At 45.7% G+C, this 18,327-nt stretch overlaps 1 protein-coding gene across 4 annotated transcripts in view; it reads left to right on the forward strand.

The window, feature by feature from the left end:
* TSNARE1 (t-SNARE domain containing 1) overlaps nt 1–18,327 on the forward strand; it is a 472,184-nt gene that overhangs the window by 44,777 nt on the left and 409,080 nt on the right. For 3 of the 4 annotated variants that reach the window (XM_032688083.1, XM_032688116.1, XM_032688091.1), the window contains one exon: nt 1,868–1,915. The exons of the other annotated variant lie outside the window; for it this stretch is intronic. The gene's annotated coding sequence lies outside the window, so the exon portion shown is untranslated. The remainder of the gene's footprint in view (nt 1–1,867; nt 1,916–18,327) is intronic. 4 annotated transcript variants of the gene reach the window in all.

Consider the following 18,327-nt stretch of genomic DNA (forward strand, 5'->3'; position numbering starts at 1 on the left):
GCAGGCTGAACTCAGAACCATAAAATCATGGAATCATAGAATGCTGAGCGTGTGGAGTAGACCTTAAAAATCATCTGGTCCCAACGTTGCCTTGTCCTGCCCATGTCGGTCACTTCTCCCAAGTAGCAAGTGACAGGATGAGGAAATGGCCTCAAGTTGCACCAGGGATCGGATATTAGGAAAAATTTCCTGATGGATAGAGTTGTCAAACTTTGGAATAAGCTGCCCAGGGCAGTGCTGAGTCACCATTCCTGGAGGTATTTAAAAGATGTGTGGACGTGTCACTTGGGGATGTGGTTTAGTGGTGGCCTCGGCAGTGCTGGGTTAATGGTTGGACTCATTGACCTTAGAGGTCTTTTCCAACCTGAAATGATTCTCTGATTCTAATAAACTGGGAGCATTTCTTCTGTCAGCTGCCAGCTATGGCTGGTGGCTTTTCAAATGTTTGTGTTTTCCCTGTTAGGTGAGTTTTACCTTGCCAAGAGGACATGAGAGGGCTGCTGTGCATGTTCCAAGTGTAGGATGCTGAAGGATGAGGTGGATTTACCACTCATCTGCTAATGAACACTATGGCAAACAAGAGGGGATGGAGTGGGAGGACTGAGCTGAGTTGGCCGATGGTGATTTCCATAGGTTAAATCGGCGGGTCGTTGGGAATTACATCCTCCAGCTGCAACAACTCAATAAAATCGATGCTTACAAAACCCCCTCGCACAATTTGATCCAAATCCTGATTAAACCTCTAGGCTGGTTGTCCTCAGCCTGCTCAGTTACACGAATATTTTTCGTTGTACCTTTTGATGTTTCTCACATCCAGCACCAAGAAGCTGCTGCTCCGAGAGGGGAAATTCGGCTGCCACTGCATGTAATTGGCTTGGTGTGTTTGCAGAGAGGTCACTCAAGGCTGGGATTGCTGCTATGGGCAGATATAAATCATTGCTGCAATTTTGTCTCTGAATTTTTCTGCCTGGGGAAATTGCATCTTGTTTTCTTTACTGACTTTTCTGTATGGAGAATGGAGTTAGTATGTAGTGTTTATATAGGAAGTGTTTATTAATGCAATAGGATTTTAAAAATATTCAGCACAGAGGAGTATAGGAGCTAAATACAGTGTATGAAGGGCTTCCTCTCTGGTGTTAATTGAACAAAGCAAGTAGGTGCATTGATTAAAAGGCCTTTTGTGAGCTCTTGAGAGCTGCCTGGTGCTCATCTAGTGCAGGACCTACCTCCCAGCGTTGCTTTTTGCTTGCAGAATTGGGTGCTTTTATAGCCAAGAGGTGTTGTTCCTGGAATAAAAGCTAAATCTGGAAGTTCTTGGAAGGTAGGGATGTGTGTGTGTGTTTGATGTCCAGAATGAGAGAGAAACAACCAGCCAAGACCTTGATTCAGCAGGGCTCTCTCTTCTCTCAAGTTTAACAGACACTGAAATGCTTAACTGGATTGTGGCCAGAGTGTTCCTCCCATGGTAGGTTTGGGATCTTAAAGAAGGCTGGACAATTAAGCAAGGGATTCCCCTTTTCCATTGAAGGTTTTAATTCATTATTTGTTATTTTTTCAGGCATCTTGCAGCCAATTATAACCCTCCTACTTTTGCAACTCTGCTAATCTGGAAATATTAAAAACTCTTAGCAATTTTAGATGTTTATTTCTAATTTCTTTTAAAAAGAAGATGCTGTTCCCATACTCAGCAGTGATGTTTTGAGGAACCAACACTTGCTTTTGTACCTGTTCTGACAGCCCAGCTCAGAGGCTGCAGGTTGTGTCTGGACACCAGAGCTTGTGGTGTTGACGGTGTCCATGTCCTTAACCTTGTCAGTGAAATAGTTTTCTTCCCAGTACTAATCAGTTGTTTTGCTTTTCCTTCCAGATTAAAAGAAAGTCTAAGACCGGGAGAGCAGGACTAAGGAAGCAGTTGGTAAGAGCATCTCTTCAGGAGAGGGTCCTCTGCACGTGGAATGATGGGGTTCAGGCAGATGCAAATAAAATTTTGCCCTTGAGAAATGTTTTTTTTTTTCCCCCCTGGATTTCATTTATAGGAGTTTCCCTCACTTTTGGACTGAGTTGTGAAAAGTGAGAGCTGGTTTATGAAATTCTGATGGTGAGGCTGGGGAGGGAGTCCCAGGGTGTCATTATCTTCTCTCACATGGAGAACAGCCTTCTCCAAGAGCTGTCTCAGAGCTTTGGCCGTATTTTTGTGTTCTCCCTGCTTTCTCTTTGTGCTGGTCCTTTGATGGTTTCATGTCTTTGATTTCTAGAGTTTGTTATGTACAGAAAAAATTAAATGCAGGGAATGGCCAACGCATGAGTGTTTGAAGATCTCATGCAGAATTGGAGTCATAGAAGAGTCTGGGTTGGAAGGGACCTTTGAAGGTCATCAAGTCCATCTATCTTGCCACAGACAGGGATACCTTCCACTGGATCAGGTGGCTCAGAGACCCATCCAGCCTGGCCTTGAATGTTTCCAGAGATGGGGCATTTACCACCTCCCTGGGCAATCTGTGCCAGTGTTTTGCCACATTCATCACAAAAGATTTCTTCCTTCTCTGTGGTCTGAACCTCTACCCTCTTTCAGTTCAAAACCATTACCTCTTGTCCTGTTGCTGCAGGCCCTGCTAAAAAGTCTGTCACCTATTCCCTGAAATTACTGAAAACCATGTTGTTCTGTGGGTCTTCAGGTTTAACTTCATGTTCCTCATCTTGGAAGCTCCTGCCAGGGTGGTAAAGCCTTGCTGGTCTCCTGTGCAGTGTGACAGGCAGGGAGGAGGGCTGGTCTTGTGCCACACTGGTGGGATATGCTTGTACCCCTTGGATGTTCACTGGTCCACTCCCAAGGATATGGCTTTTTACTCCAGCAGCACATTCAGGAGTGGCAAAAGAGCCAAAGCCAAGCTCCACTGGCTTTTTCTGGGACTATTCTTTCCCTCACATCTGTTTTAGCTCCTCTTGGAGATGTAGGGAGCTACTGCAGTTACAGGATTCCTCCCTGGTGTCCCTTGAGGCAGCAGCTCTGATTCCTCACCTGCAAGGCTCATGTCTGGGGAGAGAGCAGTGCTTTGTGTAATTCTCATTTCCCTGTGGCGGCACCGGTGCTGAATCAGTGTGACAAGTGTCCCTTTTGATACAGGTGATGTTTCCCTAAATTCTGGTGCTCATTGCCCCTGGATCTCCTTGCAGCAGTAACTGCAAGTGTTACTGCTGTCCTGAATAGTCCCCCAGTACCACATTTGGCTTGAGAGAGAGCATAAATCGTCCTCCTACAAGGGTCTGGACTGAAAACCAGAGGATTTGCCTTTCAGTATGAGCTACTAGTGCCTTAAAACAACCCTTGCTGAAGGCATCTTTTCTCAGCTTTACAGCTTTCCCTTTCCATCTCTTGCTTTGATGTGCACTTTCTTCTGTATGGCACAAAGGACTGGCTGCATGAGAAGAAGGCCAAGAAGGCCAGTGACATCCTGGGTTGTATCAAAAATAACATGGCCAGCAGGACCAGAGAAGTGATTCTCCTTCTGTACTCTTCACTGGTGAGGCTGCACCACAAATCCTATGTCCAGTTCTGGGCCCCTTGTGACAACAAACATATTGAGGTGCTGGAGCATGTCCAGAGAAGGGCAGTGGAGCTGAGAAAGGGTCTGGAGAACAAGTCTGATGAGGACCAGCTGAGGGAGCTGGGGGGGGTGGGCTCAACCTGGAGAAAAGGAGGCTCAGGAGGGACATTATTGCTCTCTACAACCACCTGAAAGGAGGTCGTAGCCAGGTGGAGGTCAGTCTCTTTTCCCAGGTAGCAAGTGGCAGGACAAGAGGGAATGGCCTCAAGCTGCATCAGGAGAGATTCAGGTTGGATATCAGGAAGAATTTCTTCGTGGAAAGTGTTAAGCATTGGAAAGGGGTGCCCAGGGAGGTGGTGGAGTCACCATCCCTGGAGGTGTTCAAGAAGCGACTGTACATGTCATGTAGTGTCCTGGTCTCATTGACAAGGCAATGATCAGTCAAAGGGTCAGCTCAATGATCTTGGAGGTCGTATCCAAACTAAAGGATTCTGTGATTCTGTTATTCTACAAGTGTGGCCTCTGGGAGCAGCCAAGACTGATGGATTGGAAAGCTGTAGTCAACCACGTGATGGTGAAGATTGTTCCAGCAGTGAGGGCAGAAATAACTGTTGTGGTGTCTCTGTAGCTGTGACCCATCTTGCTTTTGCTGGACCTGGAGTCACAAGCCTGGTGCAGGGCATTGTTGGTGGTGTGAATAATGAAGGACACCAGGTGTGATGAATGTGGAAGTCCCATCGCCCTTCGAGAGATGCATTGATGGTGTCAGCCAAGCTGGGGCTGAGATATCTCTGCCCAGTTGTCCTCATGGTCCCTGACTGTGCTGACATCTTGGTCCTCGTCAATGCGTTGACCTGTCCAAGCTCACAACTGTTCCTGTGTTGTCTTTGTGCTCTTGGACACTTGCTGATCTTCTTCTCCCCACTCCCCATGTACCCTGTGTCTGGTGCTCTGCCTGTCAATGTGCTGCAAGGTGAGGATGAGGAAAGTGGATGGGAACTGTTTGGGGGAGTCACCCCAGCTTCAGGTTAGGTGTGGGATACTCTTCTTGATGTTCTTGAAAGCCCTACTGTATGGTAGCCACATGGGGTACTTTGAGAGTAAAGCTACAGAATGACTTCTCTTGCAGCAGAGAGACCTTATCTCTTCCTGCTCAGATTTGCTCTTTTTCACCTGCTGAGACCCTGAAAGTCCAGGCGGTGGAGTTGTTTTTAGCTCCCTGATTCTCTGTGCCGGTGAAGGCACTTTTGCTGGAAGGGGTGTGCAGGGCACAAGCACAATGTGCTCCCTGGCCCCAACCTGCTTCATCCACATGACCAAGTGTTTGCTGGAGGCTACTGAGGTCTGGAGAGGCCACTCCATGCTAAGTAGACCAGCAGGTCCTCCCTGGGGGCATTGTTCAACTGGCCTGACCCATTCTTCAGCCATTCAGGTTATGCAAGTGAGAGGTTGACTGGGGCTAAGCCTCTGCCTGGATTTGTGTCCAGGTGGGAGCATTGAACATCAGCTTCACTGCTCAAACTTTTCCTGTGTGACCAAGTGGTTTTCTTTCTTCTTCTTTCTGACTGGCCACTTTTGCTTTCATGTAGAGGTGATTGGAAAAATCAACTTTTTGTATCAGTGCTTAAAAATACATACATGTGCACGAAACTGCATGTAAAATATACCTTTGTTAGTTAAACCGAGTGGAGATTTAACATGTATGTGTTGATGCCCTTATTGTGCCCAGGTCCTTGCTAGATCTTGTTGCATTTTCTCATTATCCCCATCCTGATCTTTTCAGGTGTTACTGGTGAACTTCACAAATGCTGCTTTTCATGTACTGTTTCATCATGTGCTGATTTTGTCTTTAGGGGTGTGAAGGAATTGGGGGCGTTGTTTTTCCAAGAGCACATTCAAAGGCTCAAAGCTGATGAAGGGACGAGAGGAAATGGCCTCAAGTGGTGCCAGGAGAGGTTTGGGTGGATATTAGGAAAAAAATCTGCACTGAAAGTGATATCAAGCATTGGAAGAGGCTGCCCAGGGAAGTTGTGGATTCACCATCCCTGTAAGAACTTAAAAGATGTGTGGATGTGGCAGCTGGGGCCATGGTCAGTGGTGACCTTGGTGGCACTGGGTTAACGGTTGGACTAAATGATCCTAAAGTTCTTTTCCAAGCTAAACAATTCTGTGATTCTATGTGGACTCACTGGTGGACTTGGCTTTCCATTACTCCTCTCCAAACGGGCTGCTCTGTATCCTCATCCCATATGTGATTCCTTGTGACACTGCTCTGTGGGATGCCATCGAGTGTGTATGGAAAGGAAAAGAATCCATTCTACAACATCCTTGTGCAGCTCTTCCAGCTGTCAGCATGTGATGTGCACAGTGTGGTAACCCAAAAAACCTTCTCCCTGGGTGGTGGGTTAATCTGATAACCACCCACGCCTGCCTTTGGCTGGATGTCCTGAGGTTTGGCATCAGTGCACCCCCTGCCTCAGAGCACTGGGCAGTGTCTCCAGGCTGTTGGCATTTCCTGTGTTTCCTCAAACCAGTTTCTTGGCCAGCATTTCAGCACTGGGGTGGTTTCTGGCCAGATTTCCCTGATGTGGTGGTCCCTGCTCAGCGAGCAGTGCTGGCTTCGCCTCCGCAGAGCCTGTGGCGTCCATCCTGCTGCTTTTTCCCTGCCTCCCAGTCCCTGCATTCCTGCAAGGGAACAAGATAATCACTGTGTCGGGTTTGTAGCAAACTCTCCTCAAAGTGACAGCCCTGGGCAAAAGCTTAATGTGGTGTGTTGGGATTGCTGATTTGCCAGGCCACCGTCCTGATCTCCTTGGCACTGGAAGAGTTGCTGCTCTGAACTCCCTCGGTTGTCTTTGTTGAGAAATGCTGCCTCCAAGTAACTCGGGATCTGCACAGATTCCCTGGTCTTCCCTGAAGAAGTAGGAAGGTGTTCTCCCACTTTGTGTTTGGCAGGGCAGAGCATTGCAAACAGAGGGGAGCTTTCCGTGGCTGGATGCGAACGTCGCTGTCTGGCTGTGGGAGGTGTCTGCCATGCACCACATGGGCAGAGGGTTCCTTGTGATTTGGGAGAGCTCCTCAGACGGGGAAAACCTGGGTGTGAAGGAATTTATGATCAGAGGGCTGCAGTGACTCTCCTGAGAGAGCGGGGGCTGTTCAACTCAGAGAAGGGAAGGTTCTGGGGAGACCTTAGAGCACTTTCCAGTGCATAAAGGGGCTCCAAGAGAGATGGAGAGGGACTTTGGACAAGAGCCTGGGATGACAGGATAAGGGGGAATGGCTTTGCACTGCCATAGGACAGGTTTAGATTGGACATTGGGAAGAAATTCTTCCCTGGGAGGGTGGTGAGACACTGGCACAGGTTTCCCAGAGAAACTGTGGCTGCCCCATCCCTGGAAGTGTTCAAGGCCGGGTTGGACAGGGCTTGAAGCAACCTGGGACAGTGGAAGGTGACACTGCCTGTGACATTGGAATGAGGTCCCTTCCCCCTCAAACCATTCCATGATTCTATGATTTTCTTTGAGATGTGGGGGGATACAGGGAAGAGAGGACAGTTATTTCAGTAGCTATTGCTGAGGGCAGCTCCTGAATGTCTGTCAGCTTCAAAAATGGGGTTAATCCCCACCACATATTAAGAGATTGATGAAAGCTTTCCTTTGGACCAAGCACCGGCACCTGAAAACACATGGAGTATGGAAATTCCATGTTGTTCCCAGTTCTCTCTGTACCGTAGCAATTACAAATCAGCTGGGGGCTATTTTCCAGCCTATCAATGAAGCAATCCTTTGCTTCTAAGGTGGAGTGGGAGAAAGATGAGTGCCCTTGACCTCCCTCTGTCAAATGGCTATGAACTTCTGCTTGGCGTTCTGTGGTGGGGCTGACGATTTACCTTTATTTATTTATGTATCCATTTTTAAAAGGAAGAGAGGATTGATTTTTCTCTTTTGACCTGGAATTTGCAGAAGCCCAAGTTCCACAATTAAGAGCAGGTGACTCCTTGTCTTAAGGCAAAGACATCTGTGCAACCACCTTCAAACTTCATGCAGGGAGCTGCCAATTAAACTGTCCTGTGTCAGGCTGGACTTTTTGGCTGCAGCCTCCAGTTTTTCAGGGCACATCAGCATATTTTGGATTGTCTGCATCCCTGGGCCTTACAACTTCCTGTTCACTCCCCCTTGCCAGGTTTGGATTTTTTGGGTGTGTTTTAAAAACACCTCCTGCACAACCAGGCAGGTTTGGGGTGACAGCTGGTGCACTGGGCATCACGCAAGGTACCTGCAAAAGAGGCAAATCCAGATGTCCCTTTTGTTTTCCTGAGCAGCGAGGAAGAAGCTGATGTAAGTTACTTCTGCCTTTGGAGATCCAGAAGGATGAACATATTTATCTTTTAACTGAATGAGGTGGCAGTTCTCCAGCCACCTTGCTGCAAATTTATTTTATGGAACCTTAGGGGATCTTTCCTCTTCTTTTCTGTCCTCTCCTGCTATGTAAAGATGGAGATACCATGTATGGGGTGGTGTTAGAGAGGCTTCTCTGGGAATCATGGAATGGTTTGGGTTGGAAGGGACCTTAAAGATCATTTTGTTCCAACAACAGAATGCTCTTCCAAACCTACACACAGTTCAACACTGTGATCAACATCCCTCAGATATGGATCACAATGTTGAGCTGTGTGTAGGTTTGGAAGAGGATTTTCTTGGCAGCTGCAGAGAAGAGGGAAGGCAAACAAGCAGGGATTGCACAGGAATGGTCTCCAGAACCCAAAAAATACTGAGCCAGCATCAAACACTAAGACAAGGAAACCCTGTGGCACCATCCAAATCTGCTGATGCATGAATGCCAAGGGAAAGGACACCACTGTCTTCTAAAATGACAGTTTTCCTATGAAATTTGAAATGCTGGTGAAACTGAAATTTCTGGTGAATTCTCAACTCAACTCCTCTTCCCACCTTCATTTTCCAGACAGGTACAACCTATAACAGGGCAGGAGAGTTCATAAAGTCAAGCAGGGTCAAAATACAGTGCCTGGCACTGAGGGAGTGTTTTTGCATTTCAAGATGGTCTGAATCAATGCTTTTGCTGGTTTAAAGTGGTTCCGAAGGTTGGTTCATGTCATCAGTCCCAGTCTCCTCAACAATATAATTGCCTGAGATGATCTGCTCTGGCTCAAGCTGACCAGCCAGGAAGGATCTTGCCTTGGAAACATTTGAGTTAGGAGTATATTTTGAGTTCAAAAAAATGTTCTCTCTCATTTTTGAGAGAGCAGCTGGGAAGCAGAATGAAGAAATCTATGTTTGTGGTTTTTTTCAGAACTGAACATAAAAATAAATAAATGCAGAAAAAAATAAAGAAAACCTGCAAACAGAGAGTTAATAAGTCTCAACTTCAGTGCTTTTGTGTGTGAATATTATTCCAAAAGCCTCGCTGGGATCAAAGCATCTTTGCTGAATGCAAAATATTGTCTGTGCCCGCCGGCGCTGCTGCCTCTCAACAAGGTGCAGTTGTTCAGTGAGTAGTTACAATTTGGGGGGAAAAGATCTAGAAGTGATTAAAAAGTAATTTAAAATATCTGTGCTTTCCCATTAAGCTGTTGCCAGTGGCATTAAACAGTCTGTTTCTCCCCCTGCACTTATTCCCAGTCTTTTGTTGGGCTGTGGGTGTTAGTGTGATGAAAAGAAATAAAATTACGTCACTTGTTGACCAGAGCTCAGCAACTGAAGCACATGGAAGAACCTCTGTTGGCAAACAGCAAACTGTGACTGGGGGCATTGATTTCTTTAGGAATTACTAAATTTGGCATAGCAATGTATTTTTAAATAGCTCCAGACCCTCCCAGTGCCACTTAAGGAAAGGGAGTTATTTCTATTCTTTCTCTGCCCCATAAATTGGACCAGGAAAAACATGTGTTAGATATTTCCCTTTCCCCTTCCCCTTCCCTTTCTCTACAGATTGCGTTCCTTTTCTTTTTCCTTTCTATGCCTTTTCCTTCCATTTTTTTCCCCCCATTTTCCTTTTTCCTTTCCTTCCTTATCCTTTCCCAGTTTCTGCAGTGAGGAGAAGTGAAAGCAGGTTAAACTAAGAAGTTCAATGCTGGAAAACTATAAGGCATGAATCACAGAGTAGTTCAGGTTGGAAGGGACCTTTAAAGACCATGAAGTCCAACCCCCCTGCGATGACCGGGGGCATCTCCAATCAGCTCAGGTTGCTCAGAGCCCCATCCAACCTGTCCTTGAACATTTCCAGGGATGGAGCAGCCACCTCCTCTCTGGGCAGCCGTTTCCAGTGTTTTACCACCAACACTGTAAAAACCTTCCTTATATCTAATCTTAATCAACTTTCTTTTAGCTTAAAACCATCACCCCTTGTCCTATCACAACAGGTCCTGCTAAAAAGTTTCTCCTCATCTTTCTTGTAGCCCCTTTAGGCACTGGAAGGGGCTCTAAGTTGTCCCTGGAGCCTTCTCTTCTCCAAGCTGAGCAACCTCAACTCTCCCAGCCATGGAATCCTGTTCTGGCACAGTGGTGGTTCCAAAATGCTTCATCTGAACCCACAGCACATGCTGTTGAGCTGTGCTTCCATGATGTATACCCACAGGCACTGCTGAATGTGGGAGTTAATGCAATGGGGAGTTTTTTAGAGGAAACTGTTTCTGACAGTGTCGAAGGCCAGCTTGGATGGGGCTTGGAGCAACCTGGTCTAGTGGAAGGTGTCCCTGCCCATGGCAGGGGGTTTGGAGTGGGATGGTCTACAGGCTGATGGGTTATTTAAAATAAATTGCAAAAATTTGGGTTTGTAATTAATTAGAACAAGGAGAGGGAAAAAGTTGGGTAGTGGAGGAGCTGACTCATGTTATTGAAAGGGTAAACAATTTTCACCTTCAAAAAAGCCAAAAGACTGTGTTTTGAAGTAGCTTTTGAAAGTTAATATTTACAGGACTGAAAGTTGATAGGCTTTCTATTATGTCATAACTAATCTTGATGGTGAAGAGCTTTGTGACTCTGTCACACCTAGTTAAATCACCTTTGGCAAGGCTGTGACAGGGTTTGTAAGGATCTGGTGTTATCCGAGGAGAACTGCCCTGGCAGAGCCCCGTGCTGTGAACCCACCTATAATTCCTCCGTGGTTTCTGCAGTAGCATCTCCCTCTAATAAGCACAAAACAAACAAAATCCCAACTTTTGAAAAGTCATGACCTGGATAAAACTAACCTTGACTTTTCTGCCTTTAATTTTTGAGTTCTTCTGTGGCTTATTTTATTCTGTTTCTGGCTGCAAGTGTTCTGAGAAAACCCCAAGCTTTGGTATAAAATACAACTCTGTGTTTTAAGAACTCTAGATCTGTTTACTTAAAGCAATTGCCCCTTTATTTTAATACATTAAATGTATATATGTGTGTCCAGCAGACCTTTAGATAATTTAATAGCTTTAGTGGTGGCACTTCATCTCTTTCCTGAGCAGAGGTGTGAGCTATGGAGCTGCTTTGTTTCTAAGCACATGCAGTTGTATGAGCTTTTCAATCCTGCTGCTCAAATGGAATATTGGCAAGGTTTGTCCCCTGTGGAAAGATATGAGGGAGCAAATAAAATGATTAGGAAAGGAGTCTCAGGAGGTTTAGAGTATCCACTCTCTTATTTTTCAGTTGGCAAGAGTTTGGCGCTGTTTGGGTCTTGCCATTAGTGAATTTTTAAAGCTGTTGGCAAAGTCTCATTTTCCTGTATGTCCTCAGCCAGGACATATCTTGGGTATCTTGGAGTGAGGTTATGATGAAGAGAGAGCTGTTTCAGGTTATGCTTTTGTGGCTGCGTCTGTAGGTCCAGGTCTTCATGCTCTTCTTGTTGGATTAGCTCAGCGCATGAGAAATAACTGGACTCTGAATCACAGAATGGGTTGGGTTGGAAGGAACCATCAAGATCACCTCGTTCCAACCCCATGCCATAGGCAGGGACACCTTCATCTACACCAGGTTGCTAAAAGTCCAGTCCACACAGGTCTTGAACATTTCCAGGGATGGGGCATCCACAGCTTCTCTGGACAACCTGTGCCAGTGTCTCACCACCCTCATAGGGAAGAATTTCTTCTATCTAGGGTCTAAACCCACCCTCTTTCAGTTTGATGACATTCCCCCCTGTCCCGTCACTCCATGCCGTTGTCCAAGGTGCCTCTCTAGCTCTCTTGGAGCCCCATTCAGTACTGGAAGGTGCTCTAAAGCCTCCCTGGAACCTCTTCTCCAGGCTGAGAAGTTCACCAGTTGCATATTCATCCCCTGATCCTTTAAATATGTCTTCACTCCTGCCAAGCTTAAAACATCACTGTTGGAACATTGAAAAAAACTGGTGTTGAAAGACGTTCTGATCTGCTTGATCTCTTCCATGTCTGTGATGGACATGGGTCCATTGCTTGGTGGCTGTGGAGAACCTTCCTGATCCTCAACCTGCAAAGAGTCTCCTTTCCTGAGTAGGAAATGCAGCCCTTACACTGGCCATTCATCACCTCCTGGGCTGCTCCAAAAGCAGAGCTGGCAGCAGGGTGAGGGAGATGATTCTTCCCCTCTGGTCTGCTCAGGTGAGACCCCACCTGCAGTGCTGCCTCCAACTCTGGGACCTGTTGGAGCGAGTCCAGAGGAGGCCACCAAGTTGATTAGAGGGATGGAGCACCTCTGCTATGAGGAAAGGCTGAGAGAATTGGGATTGTTCAGCCTGGAGAAGAGAAGGCTTTGGGGTGACCTAATTGTGGCCTTCCAGTACCTGAAGGGAGCCAACAAGAAAGATGGAGGGAGACTTTTAATGTGGGTATGTAGGGACAGGACAAGGGGGAATGGCTTCAGACTGAAAGAGAGTAGTTTAGATTAGATGTCAGAAAGAAATTCTTGATTGTGAGGGTGGTGAGGCCCTGGTACAGGTTGCCCAGAGAAGCTGTGGCTGCCCCATCCCTGGAAGTGTTCCAGGCCAGATTGGATGGGGCTTGGAGCAACCTGGGATAGTGGAAGGTCCCTCTGCCCATGACAGGGAGTCAGAACTGGATCTTAAAGGTGCCTTCCAACCCAAACCATTCTATGATTCTGTGATTAAAAAATACACAGAACTTTAAATCAGTTTTTAAACACTGTAGTTCCTTGCCAGTGGTGGATGAAGGCAGCTTTTCTCCCTGGTTGTCTATGGCAAAGTGCTATTTTATGAACTCCTTTGCCTTTGGGAGCAGAGTGTGTTCCATGAGTTTAAGTTTGCTCAGCTTCCCCAGTGTGTTAAACCTGGTGTCACTTGGCTCCACGTCAGAGGTATTTTGTCTTCTCCAGGAAGATAAATCTCTACTGAGGAAGAACGGGCTGAGTGAAGTGTTTGGAGGTACTGAGGGAGATGCTCTGAGCTGGAGATGCAGGTCAAGCCACCACCCTCAGCTGGACACCCAGGCTTCTGCTCATTCCCTGTGTGAGCCTGGAAGGAATGTCCAATCCTAATGCTAAATTTCCTCCTGTATATCACAACTTGGCCACTTCTACCTTGCAGCTGGACACAACATGAATTTATATGGAGGAGGAAAGGACTTGGATCCTGTGGGAGGTCTGAGGTGCTGGATTTTATTCTTTCTGAACAAATTTCTGGTTTTCAGGCCTCTAACCATTGTCTGGTCTTCCCTGTGGGCTCAGCAGAGATGTCTGGACCACAGCCTTGTTTTTCTTGGCTCTTTGCTCAAAGTAATTCATGGACCTCTGGGGAGTCTGGGAAAGAGGAGCTGGCAACTGCTGTCCTAAGTTTCAGTGCTGTTGTTTTGGGACTGGTGTATTTATGTGCAAGCCTGTTTTGGTACTTGTATAAGCACACATTGAGATTCTTGGGGTGCCCTGTGCAGGGCCAGGAGTTGGACTCGATGATCCTTGTGGGTCCCTCCCAGCTCAGGATATTCTGTGATTCCATGGCTGTGGCTGTTGCCTGGGTGGTCCAACCTCCTCACCTGGGCATGATGGTAGTGGTGCCCATCCTTAATGTCCATCATCTCCCATTGGTTTAATCTGAATTTTACTCTTCCCCTTGGGCTGGGACATGGTGGTTTGCTGACCTGTTTTGTGTGAGAGTGCCCATAGCAGGCTCCTTCAGGAGATTGTTCATGGTTGGGCATTTCTGTGTATGTGAGCAGGATGAGCTGCAGAGAGCTCTGTGAAGGGGCAACCCAAAGCTTTGGTGTTTCCTTCTGCTGGAGCCCTGTTTGAGACCTTTCTGAATGACTTTGGGACTGAGGGCTTGCTGCTACAGTTGTGCCACACAGCCCTACTCTTGGCTATAGGTAACAGCTGTTGATGGGGCACCTTTTAAAATATTCCCATTTAATAGCAATACAAGGCATGGCTGAGCTTTGAAATGCTGTGGAGAACTTAAAGAGTGGAAGTAGAGTGATAACATACCTAAAATTTTGACTTTTGTTTATATTGAGCTTTGTGGCTTTTGTATGGTGGCTGACCTTGCTTGGACTGCTGACACCCATCTCTCTTGGCTGTCACATTCAGTGTAGTGGAAATGTTAATCCTGCCTATGGTTGCAATGCAAAGATTGATCTTCAGGTAAAAGCACATGTGGAAACCATCTTAGGTTAGGTCTGAAGAACGAATCTGTACATGATGCTCTTCATCTTTGCTCCCGTTATGCTGTGAAGTCCCATCTCACCAGCCTGTGGAAGCTGGTTCATGTTGTCTTCTCCACCTACAGAACTCACACAAGACGACTTTAGAGGATCCTCCTCTTTCTTAGTTCATGGAACAAGGCTCCCATTGGGATCAAGGTGTGTTTAGTGGTCATATCCTACCACATCTCCAGTCTGGGCTAATCAACTTCCCCTTGTTTAGGCTTGCAAAGGCCATAGACCTCTGAGATATCTCTCAACCCTTTGGAACGTGGAGATGTCCTTTATTGTCCTTTATTTTCAGGCCATACCTGTGTAGAATTTAAGCCATAATCCCAATTCCTTGAAGTTTTAAACAGCTGTCTCACTGTACCTGATCTCCTGCCTGAGCTGTCACACCTGCCTATCAGGGTGTTCCCTGCTGAATTGGGACGTGTCACCACGAGATTTTCTGGTCCCTTTTCAAAGCACCTTGTCTCCTTCCCCCTCTCCTCCTCTATTTTGGTGGCTTTCCTGTGAGCTTGTATGTCCTTTGTTGTTCTTTCAAGTCCAATCCACTCTGGGTAGGGTGGAGCTGGAGGCAAAGTTGCTGTTGCTTTCTGAATGATTGTAAGTGGTGACATTCTGCCGGCTCCATGTTGTGTGGGGAGCAGCAGAGCTGTCCTGCCTGTGGGATTGTCCATGAAAACTCAACAACATTTTCCTAGACCTGTGCTGGCATCTTTTACCTGGACAAGGCACTTTGGGAATCACTGTGTGGTCCGTAGGGCAGCGCTTTGCTGGAGGAGGGAAGGCTCAGTGCAGCCATGGATAGCAGAGATTCCTGTGCCAGGTGTGAATGTGGAGTGTCAAGGAAGGACAAAACCCCAAACAGTGTCTTGCAGCTCTCCAGGATGATTTTTCTGTCAGTGTGTCTGGTGGGAGTGAAGGAAATATTTTTGGTTATTTACACGTTGTCCATTTTGGTGAGATCTGCCACAGGAAGGGTGACAGGGGCTTGACTTGGAGTATCTTCTGTGAGGGATAACATCTGGGGTGGAACATTGTTCTGTCTCAGACTTTTTTACTACTTTTATGGATGGGCTGGAGGACGAATGAGTCGATGGATACTGTGCTTCCAAGTCCAAACTTGGAACAGTACACCAAGTTTGGGTGTCCAGTCTTCCAGTCCCGAGACCCACACGTGTTGCTCTACTTGGGTGATGCTCTGACTCTTGAGTGGTGCTCCAACTCTGGTTCTTCTGTCACCATAGAGGAGGACACAGCCTGTAAAATTGTCTCAGTTGCTCCAGATGGAGCCTGAGCACATCCAAAAAATGCTTTCCCACCTGGGGAAAGTGTGTCAGGTCCATGGTGGCACATTTGATGTGTGTGATGTTGAGCATCTGACCTCTACTGCTCTTCTGCAGAAATATTTTGGCAGGATATTTGTTTTTGCCCTCCTCATGTTTGATGAACAGTGTGCAGACTTCAGAAGCATTTGGTTGAACGATAAGATTTACCTCTGAAATGGAGCTTTTGTGTCTGAACAAACCTGTGTTGGGATAGCTGGAAGGAAAACTCTTGATGCCAATGAAGTCTTGAAAAACTATAAACCTGCCGTCCTCCCTTCACCTCAGTTTCTCAGGTGTGACAAGCTTGAAAGCCAGAGACCTCTCTCTGACTGCACACTAGACATGACATGCTGAGTATATTTTTGGAAAATGAAGAACAATTGGTTTGTTACTGAAGGAAAAATACTAATGGTGCTGCTTCACTGAAGGAAATCCCACTGTTGCTTTTCTTTCCTCCCCCTTAGAAGTTAAAGAATTTACTACACTGTTTGTGTGCTGAAAGAAAATGGTAATAAATTAGTCTCTGTAGCCAATCATCTTTGTGTCACTGGAATAGTTGTATTTATGAAGGTAGTCAAACATGCAACAGTGTCCAGAGATGTCTGGCAATGTTTCCAACAGGCTGGAGCCCCGTGTGATTTATCCCAGACTCAGATCAGGCTGGAATGTGCATTGTAATTAGTGTAATGTACCCTGTAATGGCTGGGACAAAAATTCCTCACTGAAGCTTTCAGCCCCAGAACACGGGATCCGGTGCAGATTCTGTGAAATAAAGGGGAAAAAAAAAAATCTAATGTTGTAAAGACCTTCAGGTGACATAAACATAGAATCATAGAGTGATTTCAGTTGGAAGGGACCTTAAGGATCATCTCATTCCAACCCCTCTGCCATGGGCAGGAACACCGTCCACTAGCCCAGGTTGCTCCAAGCCCTGTCCAGCCTGGCCTTGGACACTTCCAGGGATGGGAGAGCCCCACATCTTTGCAAGTTCTTGGTGTGGCTCTTTTTAGCACTTGGTAGTTTTAGAGAGAGGATGAGTGAAGATCATGTTTTGAAGCTCCGTGAGCATCTTCCAGTTCCTTGTCTCTGTTGCAGATGGTATTTAAGTGTACTGAAAAACATAATTTTCATGTGGGAGTGGGTCTCCACATGGACTTCTAGAATGTCTTCTGGTACTTTGCTGAATGATGCAGCCAAAATCAGCATTTGGTTTTGTTTTGTTTTGTTTTTTTTTTCACTTAGAGGTCCTGTAGGACTGTAAATTTACTAATGTTACCAGTTCATAGAGAAGGAAACTGGCTCCCCAAGGGCTTTTGCCGTCAAGTGGTGCCAAACAGGACTAAGCTGAGACCTTTGAGCTTTGTTTCCTGGCTGAGATGCCCTTCAAGGGCTTGGGAAAAGGGATTTTCCTAGTTGATGTAGGATAAAATTTATTTAGTTACTTCCTAGTGTAAATACTTTTTTAAAAATTATTTTTATTTTTATAAAGAGCCTTTATTATTCAGATCCTTATAAGGACAGATTTTTGAGGCAAGTGCTGTGGGGTTTTGTTTCCCACTCTTTTTTTGTTCTCTCCCTATTTGGCATTTTCCCTGAAGATCAGGAAGATTTGATTGGGGGTGGAAGAGTCAAACCAACAAATTTAGTTTGTCTGTCAAACTTCCTCTTTGTAATATTCTTCTCTATGTAAAAGATGACACAAAATCAATCTCCCCTTTGGCTTCGGCAGCTTTTGCTCAATGATCATTATTTTTTGTTTGGCTGCATTTTATTCCTTAATGTGTTTTCAAATCCATCATCAGATAACAATATTTTGGAAGGAGGAGATCCTCCTGGGATGTGAATTCCTGTGGCCTTTTTCTGGCCTTTTGTGATCATGTCATGCTGCTTTTTTATTAGACAGGGATACCAGAGGAAGGAGTTGAGTGACAGCCAAGAATGAAGAATAAGGATGTTATCTTGAGGAATGGGAGGTGGCTTCCATGTTCTTTTTCAAGCAATAAATTTGTGAAAGCTTCTTCCAGGTGTATTTTAATTTGTGCCCTGATTATCCTAACTTTTCAGGTCCTCCATCATCTTTCGGATGGACTGTGAAAGCAGCTGCCTGGTTGTAAACCAAAACATGAGTTCTTAAAACTCCTGTTCTACTGATGTAATTCATTTTTTCTTGAGTGCTTTGATTCAATACGATTTCTTTCATGCTATAATTTTAATTTCAATAGACTTTTTTTAGAGCATTTATATGTGTATAATTCTGGATTCAGGAAAAAAAAAAGAAAGAAAATAAAAGCATATGGATATCATTGAGCTTGTAATCTGAACTGAAGGAAATTTTAATGTGTTTTGTAGTCAAAACCTTGCAGGACCTTCTCATTTCCCCCCTCACATGATAAACATGAAATATTAGCTCCAGGATCTGAGGTATTGGTCTGTAAAGACTGAGGAAAGTGATTTTTGTTTAGAGAGTATTGGAGAATCAACTCATGGCAAAGAGTTGAGGAACAGAAGGACCTGATGCCAAAGTGAGCCTCACCAGCAAGAAGACACAGAGATAGTGATTTAACCTCCATCTGGTTTACTGGAAGGTCATTCTTTGCCTAAAAGTCAAAATCAGTGAGTTTTAAGCCCAAATTTAGTGAAGGACCCAAATATGAATCTGAAGATGAGTCAGCAGTGTCCTTGTGCCAGAGAAGCCCAACCAAATCCCCTGTTAATAAAAGCCAGTACTCTAACTGGAGCTTCTTCAAATGGAAGAGGATTGACACAGGCACTTCCAGAGTTTGCTTCCAAACTAAACTTCTCTTTCACTGTGAGTTTGTCTTATTTTAGGGGAGATTGT

The sequence above is a fragment of the Chiroxiphia lanceolata genome, chromosome 1, assembly GCF_009829145.1.
Source record: "Chiroxiphia lanceolata isolate bChiLan1 chromosome 1, bChiLan1.pri, whole genome shotgun sequence".
Classification (NCBI taxonomy): domain Eukaryota; kingdom Metazoa; phylum Chordata; class Aves; order Passeriformes; family Pipridae; genus Chiroxiphia; species Chiroxiphia lanceolata.